The sequence below is a fragment of the Elephas maximus genome, chromosome 6 (genome assembly GCF_024166365.1).
Source record: "Elephas maximus indicus isolate mEleMax1 chromosome 6, mEleMax1 primary haplotype, whole genome shotgun sequence".
Classification (NCBI taxonomy): Eukaryota; Metazoa; Chordata; class Mammalia; order Proboscidea; family Elephantidae; genus Elephas; species Elephas maximus.
The window spans coordinates 119,060,778-119,080,792 of record NC_064824.1 but is presented as its reverse complement, the minus strand read 5'-3'; positions in this window follow the sequence as shown (position 1 = coordinate 119,080,792).

Sequence of the window (20,015 nt, the reverse complement as noted above, 5' to 3'; positions counted from 1 at the left end):
AGTAATGGTTCGACCAGAAAATGCCTGGTTTGGAGGCTCAGTTTCCAATATTATGCTGTCAACCTTTCTTTGTTAATAGTCTCTTTAATGAAATTATGATTATGATATTCATATGACCAAATTCTAGAATCACACATATTATTCTGTATAATTCCCTAAGGACTGCTAGGAACGAGGTTATTCCAAATGCTGAAAGGACATCACATGTTCGTCAAGTCAACCCATCTTGTTTAATCTAAGTCCGTTCTTTCACTTCTTAAGAAATGGAAAGAAAAGGGAAATAAATATTTAGCAGCTAGCTTGAAAAGGATCATGCTTTAATCCTTTGCATTTTTTTTTCAGGGGGCAAATTTTTCCTTGTATTCCTATTCAATTCCATTGATCATTAGCTACCCCTCAACATAGGTATCCCTCAGAAGTCACCCAACAAGACAATAGGTCAACATTTTACCTCATACTTTTTAGAATGAAAACCAAATGACTTCATTTTCTGTACTTGACACTTACCAGGTGAAATTCTCCCTGCCCTCTCTGATGGATTCAAGAATTCCCTTGCAGTCTGAAATTGTTTCGGGGGGAGTCAGTGCCAGAGTTTTCAAAATTTGATTATAATTCTAAAACTGACAAACATCCTTTTGCTCTGGAGGCTAGTGTAGGTTAAGAAAACATTTATGTAATCAGCAATGAGGATGGAGAATACCAAAAGTCATTAATGACCTGGTATTTTATGTGAGGGATTGCAGGAGGGTCAGATTGAAAGCTTAAGCAAAAGTATTCTCTTCTAAATTTCTCTAAATGAGCACATTAAAGTCAGAGAAAGAACAACGCTTTCACCATAATTCATAGCTTCTGAAAGCTAAAAGACCTTTTTCAAAAATTCTTGGCCTCAAGATGTGATAAAAATGGAAGGGATACGAATACATAAAATGCAGTAATGAATTGTAAATGGCTCAGTAATCCACACCCAGTCCTCACAAATCCTGTCCAAAAAAGCATCTATTCATACATCCAAACCATCCAACAACAGCTCCTTCTACCGGTAGCTGAATTCCATATCAAATTGAAAAATAATTCTTGTTATATAAAAAAATAGCCTTTTCTTAGCATGATCTCAGTATGTTTCTTCCTAGTTTACTGTAGCTAATTTAAAATGCATCCTAACATATCAAACAATATGTTAGAGATCAAAATAAATACATTATATTAGTCAGGCTGTGCCATTAACTTTACATTTTAAGAAAAAATATTGAACCCTGCAGTCTTTTTCCTCTTTCCCAGCAGGGGTTTCTGATGGATCTCAGGTTGTGCTCTGAATGGAGAATCCAGACCTTCCAAGTCGGAAGGCGTGTTGTCTGTCACTCACACTTTCTGAGCCACAAGTCACAGACACATCCGGTGGTCTGATCCATACAGGAAGGATGGAGCTCAGCAGCATTCTAGCGCTTGAACTCTAAGACTTGCTTCCAAGCTGACAGTGAGTGGTAGCGTAACAAGGGGCCTTTATGCAGGGGACCTCATTCTGGGGCTTTCAAGGACTTCAATTCTTCAGCCCTACCCCTCTACAAAGAAGCCCTGCTGGTACAACGGTTAAGTGCTTGGCTACTAACCAAAAGGCTGGCAGTTTGAACCCACCCAGCAGCTCCATGAGAGAAAGACCTGGGGATCTACTCCCATAAGTATTACAACCTAGAGAACCCTATGGAGCAGTTCTACTCTGTCACTGTCACATGGGGTCGGTAAGAGTGAAAATCAACTCAACGGCACCCAACAACAACAAACAACAACCCCTCTACAGTTGTTGTGATGATTAAATGAAATCACCTTGAGATGTTTTCATGGGTACCCCAGTTAAATTTGAACTTCAGGTTGGAAGGAGGGCAGGGCATGAGTAATAATGCTCCCAGGGATCCAGGATTGAGAACCTGTGAGTTGAAGTATCTCTCTCGAAACTGTTCTTTCTTGTAGAAGTCTGATCCACAAAGACACAGCCTCCACATAGCACGTGGTTAGGCTGGAGCTCTTGCAACTCAGTCACCAAGACAGGGTGAATGTGCTTCAGGAACAACGACCAAGCAGTGAGGGGAAGCCTGTGGAACCTGCTTGTGGGTGAGTAGCATTGGGAGTGGGCTCAGGAGCTCTGCAAATACCCCTGTTGCTCAGACAAGGTTCAGACCCAGTAGAGGCAACCTTGCCATTATAGACAGACTGCATGGAACCACCTGGCTCAACAATAACACCAGGTAGTAACAACTGAGAGGGCAGTGGTGGTCCAGTGCAGGAGACCGGGTTTGATTCCCAGTTGGTGCATCTCAAGCACAGTCGTCATCTGCCCATCAGTGGAGGCTTGCATGTTGCCATAATGCTGAACAGGTTTCCGCGGACCTTCCAGATTAAGACAGACTAGGAAGTAAGGACTGGCAACCTACTTCCAAAAATCAGCCAACAAGCCAATCTGGTTGTGCGTGGGGTCACCATGAGTATTTGCCAACTGGAAGCAGTAGCAACAGCCGAAGCAACAGTGGGGGGAAATAGGGCTTCATTAGTGAACTGATCATAGACTCAGGTTATCTCTTGGCACTGGGGAGCAAGTCTAACTCCCTTTGGACTGAGTAAGCCTCCACCTCTGTGTCGCTTGTTCAACTAAAGGGAAGGACAGGGAATGAGGAGAAAAAGTGAAAAATGCAAGAGGGATATTAGACTGCTTGCTAATTTGAGCATTCTCTTAATTTATTATATTATATATTATTTTGTAATATATAATCTGAAAATTAGAATGTATAATTGTATAACATACAATCTTGAAAACCAAGTTGCTGAAAATTTGACTGTAGGTGTTTCTATCTCTAAAAAAAATTAAAATTTTTTTTTTTAGTTGTTTCTATCTCTAAAGGATTCAAATAACATCTCTTGTGATAGATCTCTTTCGTTTAGCACAACATGTCTTTGGGCTTTTGGGTTATGAAAAGAAAGGCCCCAAAGCATTGCCTGGAGGGTAAATGGGTGAGACTAAGAAAAAAAAAAGTTGCTCTGCTTAGAGTTCACCTTATGACTGAATCCTGATTTATTTATTTGTTCCCTATACTGGTAGACATGTTGCTCTTCCTAATTTTCTGTTATTACAAATACGTACATACTGTATTTTTACGCAAATAATGTGCTCCTTCTATATTTGTTTGCCAACTGCACCTTCCTCCCCCGAGGCACTTTCATAAGTGCTGCTATGTCAATTTTTTTACGTTGCTATTAAAAAAAAAATTAACGTAGGACGTTTACAAAAATACCTCACAAGAGGAAGGCACGGTTGGCAAACAAATATAAAAGATGCATGTTATATGAGTAAAATATGATACATCTTCATGCACATGTGCTAGTATTTCTATAGCATAGAGGATTTCAATGGGAAAGATACTGGGACTTCTTAACTTTAATATGCATAGGAATCACTAGGAACATTGTTAAAATACAGATTCCGATTCAGCTGGGAAGGGTCCTGAAATTCTTCTGCATTTATGACAAACACTGAGGTGGTGCTGATATTGCTGGTCTGTGGACCACCATCTGAGAAGCAAGTTTATAAACCATAGGATATGTACTTTCTTTTGATAGTTATTAAAATGAGGACAAGGAATAAAAATTAAAAGGGAAAAGTAGAAGCATGAAGAAGAATGATTTTTCTTTAACTCCATGCTCTTATGCATTGTTGGAAAGTGTTTTAATGTCTGTATTAATCAGTTTGGTAATTTAAAAATAGAAAATTTGATACAGACCAAAAAAAGTTAATTTTAATAAATAGCAAAGAGAGGAAAATATTTTTTCTATTTTTAGTAATAAGCAGGTGGGTTATTCCCATCCCCCCCAATGTAAATGAGTTTTCCAATATTGGTGTAAAATTTCTATAGAGATTTTAATTTGTTTGTTTTCCTGCCTCTACTTTAAACTGACCTCTTTTTAGACTTTCTTTCCAACCAGCAGCAGGCTTTTAACACACTCTAGCACCATGTTTTCCTTTGCCCTGCATTCAGGTTTGCCTTGTAAAGCAAATCCCCCCAACATCCAGTTTTGTCCTCCTTGCAAGTGCAAAGTGCAAAACTCCCCAGAAGACACTGGACTCCTCCCTGTTGAGGGATGAATAATGAAGTTTCCTGCCTGAGACAGTGCAGCTACTTACAGGACATCTGAGAGTCAGATCTGCCGCAAAGTAGCCCCTGGCCTGATTGCCTCCGTGTCTCTGCCTTCAGCGACCTACCCTGCAGGAAGTGTGTCCAGGCAAATCCCAGAAGTTAAATTCATCTTAGGGAACTAACTATATTTTATCCGTGTTTTTTTTTTTAATTGCTTTAGGAGTTTTTCATTGTAGTCCTTTTTAGGAATCAGAGGTGTTCCAGACAGTTGGAAAGTCTCACTTGATGGTCACCGAAAAATAGCATCTGACGTTTTAGAAAGGAAAATCTACTAGAAATGTAAGAACCTAACCAGAGATTTGAAATCATTTTGATACTAGATGAAATCCAGACTCACTTTTATGACCATACCAATAGAAAAAAATATTGGGGTGGGTAATTAATTTGAGGATCTACTTCATACACTGACTGGTGTTAAACGATCTAGGAAATATAATTTCAACTTGTTTCTTTGTTTAGGTTTGTCATATTGTTTACGTAAAGTTGAAAACCTGCCGCTAAAATGGGCCTTGGCCAATCCCTCACTGGTCAGTCTAAGTAGGTGATACGATTGCACCCCCGGTCTCTAGCAATCAAGAGGGCAGTAAAATTGCCAATGACTAATCCCCTGGCAATGGAGAAATCTGGGATTAGTTGTTTCATTGCACCATTGGTTGGCATTTTATTGGTTGAAACACGGAAGACCCCAGGGATAGGTAACACTTTATAGCTTATAAGCCATAAACTGGAACATAGGGGTTTATTGGAACCATAGATCCCATTTCTTGATCTCTTGCAAAGGCAACACCCCAGCATAACTTTGGCTGAGAATCAGGTTATTTCCCTGGTTACAGAGACCCACTTACAGAGCCAAAGAACAGGCAAGGTGTGTCATTATAAGCAGATAAGACAGTAAATGCCAAGCTTGGAGAGGAAGAGAAGAAAGAGAAGAGAAGGAGCGAGGGAGGGAAAGAAAGGAATGGACAAGCATTTGCAACATACCTTGCAGGTGCCTTTAAAGGAATGTGGGTAGAGTATACCTATTGTTTCTCCTCAGGCTTCCCAGATAGTGCTGTGTAACCTGCTGGTATCGAGCCCAGGGAGTGCCATAGCCCTAGTCAGTAGATGCCATTACAATGCATGTCACAAATCACTTGAGGCTGACTTTCAAGTCAATGGCCATGTGTAGACAGTCTTAAGTATTCACACAGATCTGCTTCCCTATTTTACTCTTGGTTCTATCTTCTCGTCAAAGAGTGTGCTCACTCTGGCAATGTGATCACAGTTAAAAAATTATTTCATAAAAGAATTACACATGGCAACTTTTCCAGCTTCACTAGGAGACTTGGAAATTGGAAATTGGGTTTCAAGCAACAATGTCAGATGCTGGAGTAGCTGCAATAAACTGAAACCATTAGGGCTATTTGCAAACTAAGTGGATGTGTCTTTGTTAAAATTTGATGTTTATTTTTAATACGGTTGCCTGCCCTTCTCTATTTGAACAGCTCATTACACCTTAAATACAAACCACGTGCGCGCTACACCATTTATGTAATTTTCTGGGGCAAAGAATTTGGGCTGTGCTCCAACACTAAAATATATTACTTTAATATTTATTTGCATCTGTTTGGTATTGTCATGATCCATACAAGGCTGAATCATTTTGCTTTTCTTTAAAAAAATAAAATAAAATAGAAAGGGAAGAAAACTCTCCAATTCCCAAGCTACTAGTCAAGTGCATTTGAAAAGCTTCATTTTAGATTCAGTTCCTCTTTGCAGATATTGGTATCAGAGGCACTGATGAAGAATAATGTAATGAATGATGAGTTTTGAACAATACTATGGCTGATTTGGTAAAGCTATGTTTGGGGCTTAAACAATAGGATGTTTGATCAAATCAACCACAGAGAAGGAAATGGTATTGCAAAAGATGAGCTTCTAATTGAGACAGACAATGAGCCATGCATCAGAAACAGCTGCAGGGAAACCAGCCCTACCGCATTTTTACACGTAAAAGTGCTGAATTTCCACATTCAATGGTCACAATTTTGATTCCTAGCACATCCAGGTGCCTTCACATCTGTGTCGTATATTTAGAAAGGAAGAAAAGTCAGATGAAAAATATTTTATATTCATAGTATTCCTTTTTCAGGTTTGTCCTTATTAATTGCATTACCATCATAAGCTATGCAGATGAGGACAGCTTTTTCATCAATGACATCAGTTGTAAGTTTAGATGTCACCGTTCCCTCCCTTTCCCATGCAAAAGATCATGCATCCTGGTTTGCTGGTAAATGCCTACATTTATGCTGTCTGCATATCTAGGCAGTATGTTAAGAGAAGCCAGAGGACAAACACTGCTTCTCTGCAGATGGTACAGTACTTGTGTCAGATAAAAGTTTCTATGTCGTAGCCAACACAGGTCATCAAGAGGCTTTGTGTCACCTGCACTGAAGGTCTTGGGTTGACAGACACTCTATCATCTTATGAGGTCACATGTAAACACCTGACATTCAGGATAGCCACACGAGGGAGGAGAAAGCATGGAGAACTCACACACATCCTTGGCCCCATAAATCAGTGGTGACAAAGCTCACTGTCGCTTGCAGGGCGTTGACCATAACTGGCCGTAATCCCAAACCAACTACAAAAGAGAGGCTGGAAAACGTACAGGAGCAATTGAATATTTGGTGAACATTGTTGTTACTGCTATAGTGGTTTTCATTTGTTTGTGTAGTTTTGTTTTGTTTTTAATCTCTGTATTAAAGGGCTAAAAAGTCCAAATCAATTATTTCATTCAACAGCATATATTGCGTTGGAAGTCAATGTCACCTCTTTACTATATATTTACTAGCTACTGAATATTGTTTGTTTGTTTTTTTTTAACTGAACCCAGTTTTAATTTGCTTTGAAGCAATTACAATTTATGTGAAACCTGAGGGGAATTTACATATCACTCACAAAAAGTTATTTATTTTTTTCTAACTGATACCTCTTTTGGATTTCATGGATTATTTTCCCCCAAATTCCTTTCTAATACATATCCACTGAGCCTCTTGGTACAGAGACACTCAGGCCATGAAATTAGCAAAAGCATTGATGATTCCTATGAATGAATGGCCTCCAAAACCACAGAACTTATTATAAGTCATCTTCATAACATGAAGTTCTATATGCATTGATATCCACTTTCACTTTGGAAATAACATATTCAACTCATTATCCTTACATAGCACTGAAAGCAAGTTTTAAACCACCACATGTCACTGCTCTTAGTGAGGTTAGATCCACAAATCCCAAAGGCAAATGAAGTACACACTGATCACAGGGAAGACCTGGACCCCAGGGGATACTCAAAATATTCTAGGCTGAATTAGAGTAAAGAAGTAAAGCGTGTGACTGCCTGAAAATGTATCTACGGAAGGGACACGGGAAATAGGCCAATATAACTGAAGGCATTATCTTGGGCTCAAAAGTGTTCCTCCAACTGAAGAAATGAAACATGGGGAAGGCAAGACACTCATATTAACAGAGACAAAAACAAAAGACATAGGTTCCAACTGGTAGACAGAGGTACAAATGTCACAGCTTAAATCTGAATGTCCGTAGTCATACAGAGAACCCAAGATTAGAATAAATATCTTGTTTTCAAGTCACTTCTTCAGGCGAATAACTGGTTGTTGTAAGGGAAAGGATGTTCTTGCCTTCAAAAAAATGTTTTAGTGTCATAGAGGAAATGTAAACTGTGCTTGAATTTCCATAACCTCTCCATTTTATGGCAGAGACCCAGATTCTATTAACAGTTTTCTGTTTCAACACCTGTTATCAAATCATAACATTCTAGGGTAAGTTGGCAAATGATCCTGTTTCACTATGAAAGTGTAAATGAACTCTGATTTAGAATCATTTTGCTAATTATTTTTCCATACTGTGGACATTAATTGCTGCTTGGTCTTCTGACATGATCTAAACACACTCATCCTATCTCTGCATAGTATATTGAAGTAAGTTGTGTACATTTCTGTCTCTGCCACTGGAACATACACTTTTTGAGGAGAAAGCCAATGCTTTTTTCTTCTTTCAATTAGCTGAGTGGGTATTAGTGTACCTTAAATAAAACTGGTGCTCGATAAATGCTCATCAGATGCATTAAACACATACCCGAAAGGTGGGTAAGGATTTGTTTGATTGATATACTATGCTAAGTTTGGGTTCCAAATCTCTTAATGATAGCTGGCTTCAACCATCCATCTTTGGACAGAAAAAGAATGCTACAAACCAAAGGTCATTAAGCAAGTTTCTGAATTTTGTTGGGAACTCTTCCTTAGAGATTTCTCAATAAAATCGGTAATAGAATATTTACTTGCTCAGATCAACATAATCATTAGATGTTATTTTCAAAACTTCTAGATTAGTGCCTGATTCACTAAGGGTTCTTGCATAAAGAAGATAATGTTCAATAAGAGGTATATTATTCTTATCGAAAGTGTAAATGTCCCAACACTTTAGAGAAAATAGCCACAAAAGGGTCACCAAAGACACCACGTCACCAAAAAAAAAGAAAATGTTATTAAAGTTCAAGTATCTAAATTTCAACAATCTCAAGGAAACCAAAATTAAGATAAGGCAAGAGCCAACAACTCCACATGCTTAGGAATGGAAACAGAGACACCAGTTAGGATGCTGTTCAAAGATTCTGATTGTAGCTTGGACCACAGTGATCACAGTGCAGGTGGTGAAAAGTGGGTGGACTCGAGCTATAGTTGAAGGTGGGTCGGTGTGCTAACGGCTAGAATGTGGGAGAAAGTAAGGAGGTGAGACTTTTAACTTAACGAAGTTACCATTCACTCAGATTAGAAGACTATACGGTGAGCAGATTTGTGGAGCAAATCAAGAATAAACTTCTCTTTGTTTCTCTCTTCTTAGGGGTGGTTTTTCATGGGGTTTTTAATTCCTGTGTTAGGAAACTTCTCTTTGTTTCTCTCTTCTTAGGGGTGGTTTTTCATGTTATTACTTGCTCCAGGATACTGCACCATCTCTTTCCAACACTCTGTGAGCACCTTTGTAAATAGTATTTGTTAAATCCTCCCCAAACCACCCAATTTGAGTGCTGTTTCCTCATTCAGGGAGCGCCTTGTGGAAAGAGGTCTGACAGACTGGGGTTGAGCCTTCGCTGGCCCTAGTGCTGAACTGGGGGAACATATACCCCACTCCCATTCTCCTTCCTGTCACACATACCCTGACAGTGTTCTCCACAAAGCCAGCTGGAAGCTGGAGAGCAAGAGAGCCTGATGATGCAGGAGGGACAGAAGGTACTTGAAGGGCAAAGGGAAGGTATACATTCCTTCCAGAGTCTTCCTCACAGAGAAATAGAAAAGCATCAGTTCTGCTTCCCTTCACTTTCCTCTCCACTCTTTGCTGAAGTGGTGGGTGCCAGAGGATAAGGCATTCACTGGGAGTCAGAAAGTCAGGCCTTGTCCCACTCACTAGCTGTGAACTTAATCAAGGAGCTCTTCTACCCCCACCCCCCCAGAAAAAAAAACTGGGGCAGTTTTTTCATCCGAGATTCTGTGAAATCCTTCCTTTGAGGCTTCATTTTAGCATTGTGCCATCCAATACAGCTCCCAAACACTTCAAATGTGGCTAGTGCAACTGAGGGACTCAGCTTTTAACCTTTTATAAAATTTTAACTAAGTTAAACTTAAATAGCCAACTACAGATACCATCTACCATATTGGACAGCAAAGACATAGAACATCTCCATCTTCGCAGAAATTTCCATTGGAAATTTGCTGCTCCAGAGCTTGCACGTTCAGAACATGGGAACAGCTCTTACCTTGTGGACAGCTGACTCTGCTTGTCAAGCAAATGGCAATCTCCATTCTACTCTCCCCAGCCCTTCACTTGAGAATATTTGGAGAAAAATCCTTTAAAAAAAATATGTTTCTACCCAAACTCCAAACCCCATTGCCCTCAAGTTGATTTCAACTCATAGCAACCCTATAGGACAGAGTAGAGCTGTTCCATAGGGTTCCAAGGAGCAGCTGGTGGATTTGAACTGCTGACCTTTTGGTTGACAGCCATAGCTCTCAACCACTGCTCTACCAGGGCTCCCTATATAGGTTCCTACCAGCCAGCTTTAAATTAAAAAACAAACAAACAAAGTAGAGAGAGGGGTATAACTGAATCCCTGTATATCTCTCTCCAGTCCAATTCCCCTTCTTCCTTCCCAAGAAGTAACCACCCTCGTGACTTGGTGTTTATCATTTCCAGTCATGCTTTTAAATTTTACTATATATGTACCCATAAACAAAGACAGAATTCTGCAAATGGGCCTAAGTCTATAATGTACCCCTCAGATGACTAGATTCTTAACTGGTAGAGAGTTTACATCCTTATAAAACATGGATGTTTCCCCAAACCAGATGATTTCTGAGACATGTTTCCAAGTAGCCTACCCAGTCAGGGATTGTAAAGTCTATCTTGGGAGAAAACGTCAAACTTGTGCTTATTTTAAACTCACATATGAAGATCATTGTGAAGTAGGGAAGAAGAGTTGAAGGACATCGTTTCATGACAGGAACACCACAACTGCCTTTACAAGCGAAACAGATCCAAAGAACTGAGGAAATGATCCAATAACTTAAAGTAAAGGCTGTCCAGAAGCAAACTTGTTAAATGGCTCAATCTTTTCTTTGGACTCCAGGCTCTCTAATGAGCACCTTCCTTATTCCCCTAGCCTGCCCCCTCCTTCCCTCATGGACTCCGTCTTAGCCACCTCAAGTGTTCTACCCAAAACCCACCCACTGCCTTCCAGTCAATTCTGACTCAAAGCAACTCCAAGACTATAAATTTCTACAGGAGCAGACTGCCACATCTTTCTCCAGCAGAGCAGCTGGTGGTTTTGAACCACCCACCTTTCAGTTAGCTGTCCATCACTTTAACCACTGTGCCACAAGGACTCCTTCCTCAAGTGCTCAGGACCATTAAATTTTCTTCCCCATCTCCGAAAATCTCTAACAACCCATCCAAGTATTAAAAATAATAATAGCTTGTCTTAGGTTAGGCTTCCCCAGAGCAGATGCTGAGATAAAGTGAGAAGGACTTATTTAAGGGGCACTGGTGGCACAGTTGTGAAGCACTCAACTGCTAACTGAAAGATCAGTGGTTTGAACTCACCAGCCACTCCACAGAAAAAAGAGGTGGCAGTCTGCACTGAGACTCCTTTGTGGCAGTTCTATTCTGTCCTATAGGGTCACTCTGCGTTGATGGCAACAAGTCAGGTCCCAGGAGAAGGGAGTCCCAGGATGGTGCAAAAATTTAATGCGTTCAGCTGCTAACTAAAGGGTTGAAGGTTCAAGTCTACCCGGAGGTGCTTTGGAAGAAAGATCTGGCAATCTACCTCTGAAAAATCAGCCACTGAAAGCTGTATGGAGCAGAGTTCTACTCTGACACACATGGGGTCACCATGAAGCAAAATCAACTCAATGGCCACTGGTACTGGCACCCAGGAAAAAACACTAAAGGGTTAAGGGAAGCAGGATGGTGATAAGGAAGCAGCCACACAATGGTGTAATTATTGGGCCAAGTTCTGTGGAGAGGTGGTTCAGCCTGCTCACATGGAAGCACTCTGGAGAGTAAGTGGCTCCTCAGAATTATCCCTGTCTTATCTGAGGCTGGGAGTTGGCCTTTCAGAGTTGCAGTACTGGTAGTCACGCTACTGGGCGACCAGAACCACCTCGGCTGCTTGCCTGTGCTCGGAGCTGGAACTGCCTTGAGAGCGTGGTGGGGATGGGGCTTGAACTAGTTCCCAATACAAGCAAGCAGCAAAAGTGGCTCCGGTAGGCCAAAGCAGTCCTTCTAAGGGGGGCTACAGGCTCACATACAGACCATTGGAAGCGAAGGCCCATCAAAACCAACAGAGGGAAGCTGAGAAATGGTTAAAAATGATCCTAGGGGTTCAAGGCAGAGCATCAACAATATCCACGATGCGGTACTTGCTGGCCTGCTGGATGCTTGCATTTTAGTAGAGATCAAATCCTTGAGTTAAAGAGAGGACTTTCGAATTTTAGTTTTTTGAGCTGAAAGATCTTTTAATCTTTCCCAAGAGCCCCTCTCCCCCCATAAGGCAATCAAAATAGAATTTAAGAAGCCAGCAAATAATTCCAGCCTTGACTCCAAACCACAATGAGGTTGATAGGAGCAGGAGGGAAGGGAAATGAGGGACTCATTGCCTAGGCGACACCGAGCTTCTGTTCAGAGTGACAGAAAAATTGACAGATTACGGTGATGGTTAAACAACATGATACACATAATTAATGTCACCGAATTATCCATGTGAAGAATATTGAAATGGCAAATGTTTTGTTACATACATACTTACCACAATAAAAAAAAAAAAAAGTTCTGTCTTTTTTATGTCTAACCACATATGATTTCATTTACACTTATCAAGCCAATATTTGTCCAATTTGTCCAATTAAATCCTGAACCAATCTTGGTGCTACATTTCACTTTGAACTTGTGGACAATCTCCCAGGACAGAAAGGTAAAATTTCCATCCCCTTGCCTGAGTTGATACTCCTTGTAAGGGAAGAGCTCAGGTCACATTCACTTCTATATCTCCCCATGTTACCATCCACTCCACTCTCTTCAGTCTTCAGGAGAGGAGTCCAATTACCTGGTAAAATGCAAACTTGATTTGTGTAAAGAATAAACCCCTATATGAAGTCACTACGAATTTCATCATAAGACGTTTTCCTTTCTGTGTGTTTTTACTCATCTTTATGACCTTAGCCAAGCCTTAGGAAGGCATGTTGTATATGTTATCTCTGCACATGTAATTTGAATACAAAGCAAATGATTTTCATTTCCTATTGGAAAAAACAAATTGGCACAATGAGGTCCTCTCTACTTGCTATCTATACGGATGTGTGGGCTGGCAGCTTTGAGCAGCTGCCAACTAGGATGAGGCCAGGTGGGAGGGCCACAGTATGTGCACTTCAACCAAGCCATCCTGGGAATTGCCTGTGCAAACACACAGGCTGGATTATCACTGAATGGGCATTGTCAACTTATGCCATGACTGGGTGTCATCTCATGGAAATGGGCATATGTCCACCATATCAGAGATATTTTGTGACAGGCCCAGCAAATACTCTTATGATGTCTTGGAGAGAACATGCCTCCAGGGACTTGGAGCAGAGGTCCCTATTAATCATAATCCTGTCTACAGCCCCAAGTACTCTCAGTATGGTGACCAGTGACCTCGTCATGTCCTGAACTGATAGGGAGAGGCTAAAGGCAAGGGCTTGTCAATAGTAAAAATAATATTGTAGCTGGGGTGGAGGGTGGAGGCAGAGAGAGAGACAGAGAGGCATTTTCTTGGTTTTCGGAAATATACAAACTTACCAGTTCTACTCTCCTATTCTCTATTCTATATTCTCTGAAATATTTTAATTACCTACTTTTTTAGTTATGAATATTATTATGCTTTTAAGGAGGCTTGGTGGCACAGTAAGTTAAGAGCTATGGCTGCTAACCAAAAGGAAGGTAGTTCGAATCCACCAGCCGGGCAGTTTTACTCTGTCTTATAGGGTCACTATGAGTTGGAATTGACTCGACAGCAATGATTTTTTTTTATTTTTAGACATTTAAAGTATATAAAAAATAAAGTAACAGATACCTCAAAAAAAAAAAAAACCTGACCCTAGAGGACAGAGTGGAACTTCTCCATAGGGTTTCCAAGGAGCACTTGGTGGATTTGAACTGCCAACTTTTTAGTTTGGCTAACCACTACTCCACCAGGGTTTCCAAATTAGGTACCCACTAATAAACCAAGGTCTTTTCTCCCTATTTATGGTAACATTTATTTTTGCTTTAAATGTGATCTTTTTTTTGTTGTTATGGTTTATGTTTAATTTTATCTTACTTCAGACACCCTTCCCTATCATAATATTATAAAAATAATTCCCTATATTTCCTTCTAAATGCTTAGCAGTTTTTCTTCTCACATTTTGGTGTTTAACCCATCTGGAATTTATTTCTATGTGTTAGAAAAGAATCCAATTTTAGTTTTTCTTTATGGGTATTATTTTATTACTATCATTATTTTGAGCAGCGAATCCTTTTCCCCACTGGTTTCTAATGCAACCCATGTCAGATCCCTTTTCTTGTGTAGAAGTCAGTCTGTTACTTGATCCTCTTTTTCTGTTCCTCGTCTGTTTGTCTATTCCTATATTTAAATTTCTACACTTCAGTGTGTGTTTTGTGTCAGATAAGGTAAATTCCTCCCTACTCTTCTTCCAAGTTTGTGATACCTACTTCGTGTCTTTGCATTGCAAAAAAAAAAAAAAATTACGATGAGTTTATAAAGTTCTATTGTGAACTTGGCTGGGATTTCATTGTAATGATGGATTAATATGAGCAGGAATTGCTATCCTTCCCACATCAACTCTCTATAGAAAAAAACGGCATATTTTCCCATTTATTTAGGTCTTCTTTTATGCTTTTTCAAATATAAAACTTTAGGTTCATGATTTTCTCCATAAAGACTTTTTTTCCTATCTTGTTATATTTACTTCTAGGCACATATTCTTTTTGGTGTTATTGCTAACCCTATTGTCTTTTTAAATTAAACTTTCTACTTATTTGTTGTTTATAAGTAGAAGCACCATTGATTCTCACATATTGATCTTGTATTCAGCAACTTTATAGAACTCTCTTATCAGCTTAGCTTTTAGAACGTCTTAGATCTCCTATACAAACAATAATATTATGAGTGAAGAATAATAGCTCTGTTTCTTCCCTTACAATAATTACCTGTTTTATTTTTCTTATCTAACTACACTCCCTAGGACCTATTATACACTGTAGGATAGAAATGGTGATAGCGGATTTACTTTCCTTATTCACTGTGAACAATATTTGATAACCAAAAAAAAACACTTTGCCATCAAGCTGATTCGGACTCACAGGAACCTTGTAGAACAGAGCAGAACTGCCCCATAGTTTTTCTAAGTAATGACTAGTGGATTTGAATTGCCAAGCTTTTGATTAGCAGCCAGGCTCTTAACCATTGGGCCGCCAGGGCTCTAGATGTTCACACCCTTAATCAAGTAAAGAAGTGTCACTCCTACTCATAATTTGCTAAAAGTATTTTCTAATAAACACAGCTTGGATTTTATCAGATGATTTCTAAATTAATTTATTGGTTGACTGGAGCCCTGGTGGTACAGTGTTTAAGAGCTGAGTTGCTAACCAAAAGGCTGGCTGTTCGAATCCACCAGCAGCTCCTTGGAAACTATTGGGCAGTTTGACTTTGTCCTATAGGGTCACTATGAGTTGAAATTGACTTGATGGCAATGGGTCTGGTTTTGGTTTACTGGTTGATTCTATGGTCTCCCCCACCCCCCATTTAAAGGGTTACTATGTTGTATTTTGGAAACCCTGGTGGCACAGTGGTTAAGTGCTAGGGCTGCTAACCAAAGGGTCAGCAGTTCGAATCCACCAGGCACTCCTTGAAAACTCTATGGGGCAGTTCTACTCTGTCCTATAGGGTTGCTATGAGTCAGATTCGACTCGATGGCACTGGGTTTTTTTTTTTTTAATGTATTACAATGATAGTTTTTTTGTTGTTGTTGTTGTTGTTTTTTAAGGTTGAAACCTCCTTGTATTGGATAAATTCCTCTTGGTCATAATCACTAATTTTTGACATACACTGCTGGATTTAATCTGTTTGATTTTATTTATTTTTTTTGCATCTATAGTCACAAGTGAAATTGATCTACATTTTTCTTATATTGTTTTTGACAAATTTTGTAATAAGTTAATATTAGCTTCTTAGATAACTTGGTGAATTTTCTCTTTTTCTGTATTCTCAAGGAGTTTGTATAAGTATTACTTTTCTTTACATTTTACCCCTGTGAGCTCAACTCTACATTTATAATATTAAAAATATATATATTTTATCTAACTTTTCCAAATGGTTGTACCATAGAAGTTTCAAGTTGTTGTTATTGTCGTTGTTTAATCTGCCATATTGCCAGAAGCAGAAATGTGATTCGAAGGAAAAAATGAGAAAAAAGCAGAAAGACAAAGACAGAGAAACGTACTCCAAAAGATGAGTAGACTTCTGCAGACTCCTGTGGGCTTTTCTTTGTCTAGCTCTCTTTAAAAATTCCACAATGTCTGCCGGGAGTGAAGAGGATGCGTCCATCGCACAGCTGGGAGGCTCCTTAGCCAGTACCTGTCACTTCTCCCCTTCTACACTGGCACAGGGAGCCATCCCCACCTTGCACTGGTGGGGAGAGGGGCAATTTCTATTACACACAAGAGCAAATAGACTACAGACCAAGTATTTTGATACAGCACATGCTGGAGGCCATCTCCTGTACCTTCTAACCTAATTAGTTCATATTCAGAGCTTTCAATAAAATGACTAAGAAGGCTTCTGCTGGGCTTTTCTTTTCCTGTGTGCTAATTATTATACCTACAATCACATAATCAACCTCTTGGGTTGCAAGGAAAAACAAGGGTGTGAGTGGTTAATTGCAAATGCAAGTGGCCCACACTTGTGCAATCAGCAGACCTCCAGCATACTAAATGTGGTGCCCAGCTGTAGCATAAATACGACAAGTGGCAGAAGCTGTCCTTTTAAAACTAACTTCACAATTTCACTTGGAATTTTCTCAAACTCTTCCACCTTGCAACTCTCTTTTTAAAAAAGCAAAAACAAAACAACAACAAAAATTACTGTCGTTGGCACACTTCACGATGTCATGAGGTCATTCCTTCCTCTTTCCAAGCTGTGCCCATTGGATCCTCCAAGCCAGAAGCTTTAAAATGAAAACAAACTGGTAATAAAGTCTGCATCTAGTTGTAATTTTTTAATGCTGCAATGCAATTTAATTGATATCTTTCAAGCAAGTAAGAGCTGTGTTCAGCGTCATTTGCTAAATTTATCACACCAAATCTAACATGGAAAACAGTAGTTAGGTGGAAACACTGAACTAATGGTGTTTTTCCTACTCTAGATCTAATGAGGCTCAAACCCTCACAACGGGAAATAATTTAACAACAATATTTATTTAGATGATAAGCCTGGTTCTTTGATCCATATGGTGATGTACAGCAATGTTATAAAGTAGATATCTTCCAGATGGACATTAAACCCCTGCCCCATTCACTCCAACAGAGGAATTGACAGATGGGGTGGGGCCAGACTGACTTATTTCTTAAATTGACCCCAATGGTACTTGGCTTAGCTAAATCAGCTTTCAACCTCCTCTGAAAGAAACTTTATAGGATACCTTTAGGATTTTTATTTTTAAAAATGAGACAGGTCACGACAATATCCAGTTGAGCTCCAAAAATTAGTGTGATTAGCCAGTATTTATAATCAGAATATTTGCATATGAGACCAGGATCTCCTGTATGACTTTGGGAAAGAACTAAGCTTCAGGAAGCCTTCAGTTTCTTCATCTGTGAAACAGGGATAGTACCCCATACCTTGTTGTTGCCATTGTTAGGTGCCATCGAGTTGATTTTTGACTCTTAGCGATCCCATGTGACAGAGTAGAACCGTCCCATAGGATTTTCAAGGCTTTACGGGAGCAGGTCACCAGGTCTTTCTCCTACAGAGCTGCTAGGTGGGTTCGAACTGCCAACCTTTCTGTTAGCAGCTGAGCACTACACTATTATGCCACTAGGGCTCCGTAATCCATACCTTAGCTTCCCTGAAAGGGCTAGTTCTTTGCAAACTCTAAAATACTAGAAAGATTAAAAGTTATTTTTGGTTATTTATGGAATTATTTAACACTGAAACAAGTCACAGATTGTCATGAGACCATGCCTCCATTAGAGCCACAGTTGCATGTTTACGATGAACTTTTGGCCTATGACTTGCCTTGACTCTTTGGTTAATGACTTCAACAGCCACATGTGAAGGGTCCTCTTTTGAGTAGGCATATGGGTGTGTTTTCCTCATAATTTCTGCAGATGTTTCAACTGAGTGTCAAGGTCAGGCATTTTGGAGCCAGCCTTGCAGGAATTAGCTGTTATTTTACATGACCCAAGATCACCTAATCCAACCCCCTTTCTTTTCCTACCCAACTTCAATTTCCAGGTAGAGTTCAGAGTTTCCTTTAGAGTGAAGTGACTTACCCCAGGGCAAAAATAGCATTAAATAGCCAATGAAGGACCGCACTCATGCATTATGTCTTATTTAAGAGCCGATCTTTTCTTTGAGCTAGGAGGCATCTTTGATTTCATATTTTCTCCAGAAATTTCATGAGATCAGATTTGTCAAACAAATTGTGAATAATTAGGATTGACAGCCCAAATTTTACGTTTAAGAATCAATGTTGAAAATAACATCTTATTGAGATAAAATTTATTTATTCAAGTATCTGTCCTTTTCAAGGACTTCTTTCACATATTTTACCATATGCCTAAAGCCTACGTGCTAGTATTAGAGACAAAAATCCTTTAATAACTGAGTAATGAGCAAGAAAGTCAATGTCTTTTAAGGAATATTAGGGATTGAGTTGCATCCTCCAAAAATGTGTGTTGGAATCCTAACCCTTGTATCTGTAGCTATAATCCCATTGGAGGCCTGGTGGTGCAGTGGTTAAGTGTTTGATTGCTAACCAAAAGGTTGGCAGGGCAAAGCCACCAGCTGCTCCTTGGAAACTGTATAAGGCAGTTCTACTCTATTTTTTTTTTTTTTTTACTCTAATATAGGATCATTACAAGTCTGAATCAACTAGACAGCAATGGGTTTTCTTTTGTTTTTTTTGTTTTTTTTGGTAATCTTAAATCCTTCTGTTATGTTAATGAGACCATATCAGTGTAGGGTGTGTCTTAAACCTACTCACTTTTGACATATAAAAAGAGCAGATTAGGAACAGAGAAACAAGCAGGAATGGGGGAAAATAAATGCCCTGTGAAAATCTCCAAGGAACATCAACAAGAATGCTAGAGAAGCTGAGGTGAGGATTTTCCTCCCAAGTGAACAGTGAGTTTCCCTAGCGCAAGAGCCCTAATTCAGACTTCTAGCCTCCTAAACTGTAAGAAAATAAATTTCTCTTTGTTAAAGCCAATCACTTGTGATATTTCTGTTACAGAAGCACCAGGTAACTAGGACAAGGAATATTTTTTAAAGGGCCATGGGAAGAGGTCAGTACTTGACTCCAAAGGGATGAGTCATGAGTACTTCAGACTCAGGTACCATAGGATGAAGGAATCACACCAGGAGCCTCTGTGTTGCCAGGAATGGGAACCAGACAAATGCACCCGCACACCCAATTTTTCCTCTCTAGAAACAGCCCTAGTAATAATATGTGTCATGTGTCAAGACAGCCTTTGGGAAATCATGCAATGTGGTACAGAAAAGATATGATGAATTCATTTTCATATCCTCACTTCTACCTTCTACTTTTGGTCCATAAATATCAGCTAGTAAATATCCCAGTGTGTTATAAGACTGTTTTTCTATTTTTTATAAAGTAATCTACTATATCAGCAAGCCTATTCCAGCTCCCTGCAAAAAATCCATGCTCTGATAAACTCAAAAGGGCTTACGGCTGTTAATCCTGTGGCTCTCCCTGCCCTTTGATATTTCTGTAGTCATTCTCCTACTGCTCATGGGGAAATTGCTCATTTTATTGTGTTTACTGCCATATGATTAATTTAAAGACTGTTTCTAACCAGGCATGTCACATTTTAGTTATTTCCTCCAAAGCTCACTTACTTTCAACATAACAGGATGGTACAAAGTCCCTGAATGGTGCAAACCATTAACTCATTTGGCTGCTAACTGAAAGGTTGGGGGTTCAAATCCACCCAGAGGAGCCC